This window comes from Mus pahari, chromosome 21 (assembly GCF_900095145.1).
Source record: "Mus pahari chromosome 21, PAHARI_EIJ_v1.1, whole genome shotgun sequence".
Classification (NCBI taxonomy): domain Eukaryota; kingdom Metazoa; phylum Chordata; class Mammalia; order Rodentia; family Muridae; genus Mus; species Mus pahari.
The window spans coordinates 7,695,251-7,697,390 of NC_034610.1; positions in this window are offsets into that span (position 1 = coordinate 7,695,251).

Here is a 2,140-nt window from a genome sequence, read left to right on the forward strand (position 1 = left end):
TCTTCTTCTTCTTCTCTCTCTCTCTCTCTCTCTCTCTCTCTCTCTCTCTCTCTCTCTCTCTCCCCCCTCTCCCTCTCTCTCTCCTCCACTGGTCTGACACCCACTAGGCATCTTCAGCGCCATTTTGGGAGCTACTGAGCAGGAGCATAGTACTCAGACTCAGCATCCAGCCAGGTTCAGTCTTGTGGTGAGTGGTCTCTGGGTTTGAGCAAATGTCTAATGACATATATCTATCACATCAAGGTTTTCCTGCCTTAAGAATCCTCTAGGCTCTAACTGAGGTTTGTCAATTTTCATCTCAATAAATGAAGCTTTGCAAAGAGTGTACCAGGCTGGGCGAGCAGTGAATATCTTGTTTGAGTCTAGATAAAGAACAAGAAATTGATACCAGATTTTAATAGATGGACTACCTTTGAAGGCTTTTACCATCTTGTACTTGGCTTTGAACTTCCAGTTCAGATTGAGTTAGCTGCTTCCTTCTTCCCAATCACACAGCCCCATGACATCAAAGCCCCTCTCCTTTGTATGGTCATGCTATCATTAAAAATTCATTATTCATTCAGACAACCTTAAAAATATTGGGGCCAGCTTTCAAGAATGAGTATGATATGGACTGGATTAATCAAGTGGTGGTGGGTCTTGGGAAATTATCAAGAAATAAGACCACCAGTGGCATTAATACAAGAGCAAGAGGCCACTACAGCTTCCCTGGGTTCTTCTATTTCTGTTCCCTGAGCATCCTATCCATCTCCTGGATTCCTTTAGATAGAGGTACAATAAACATGGTATGTTCTCTCACATACTGTAACCAGAAATAGTCCCTACTCAAATCAAAAGGACACATCTAGAACCAGATGCCACCCGATACCAGAACTGGAACCAGGGCCAAGCAAAGATATGGGCACTATGTTGAGCCTTGAGGTGACTATTATTTGTTTGGATTCAGTTTTACCTGGAAGGAAAATCCATTTTGCTATCATCTTCTAAGGCACGTTCCTTTCATGTGGCACCGTGTTTCCCTTAGAGAGATAAGAACGTCCAACAAAGCCTCTCTATATTCGCAGGAGTTTTGAAAATCATCGAAAATAAAAGGTGCCAGCACAGAGCCCCACCTCGGCCCTCCAACCTCCTCCTGGGGTTTCAATAAAAGATAAGAAATAGAGTCTATAGACTGCACAATCCCGGATGGGTTGGGTAGAGGTCTTTGTAGTCATCATGGTCCTGTAGCTGTGACCATCAGCCCAAGCGCTTCCCTCTGCCAGCTGGAACCCTGCAGCCTGCTGGCATATGGACAGCGTTAAACTGGTTAAAATTCTTCCAGGACTTAGAGGAATTCAGACCACCAGAGTTCCATAAATTAAAGACTCATAACACTCATCCAGTTTGGGCCTTCTCCAGCACTGCGTTCTGTTCTGCCTCATATCCAGTTGGTTTAACTTGGTCCCTTTCCTAAAACCCAAGGCCAGGTGTCCAACACAGCCAAACTGAATGTCATTTCCACTTTGGATAGAAATTAGCAATTCAAATTTAATTCTACTTTAAATCTATCAGAATCATTTGCAAAGATAACCTGATTTTCAGGGAAGCTGGATGTTTCTGACCATGCTTTCCTGCTGCTCGTGGGCATTCAATAAACGTTGACTGATTTTAAAATCATCAATTCTTTCTACTAATGATGGTCAGATGATCAATTTTAAGCCTGGCTGGGGAATATACCACCTTTATCAGGCTGAGTAAATTATGACCAAGATTATTCAAGTTGTCAATTACTGTAAGGCACAATTTCACAAGACCCAAATTATACAAGATACAGATACTCATATCAAGGAGTTGGTGTCAATAAACCTCAGTATATGTGCTTAATCACATGCACAGATGGGCCCTCTAGCATTATCTCCTAAACTCCAGGAAAAGAAAAGCTGGGCTTCTGTGAACTGGCTCAGCCATTATGATCCTTAATTCAAAAGAAGAACCTCAGACTCCAGTATCTCCAGGAATTTCTTAATCTAAATGAGATAAAATGCCAAATAGTGTATTGACCACTCTTGTTCCAAGACTCCAAATCAATACACTCTCTGAATCTAATAGTTTTAGGGGTATACCTGTTCAATCATTCACTCACAGAAATAAGACTGTGTGT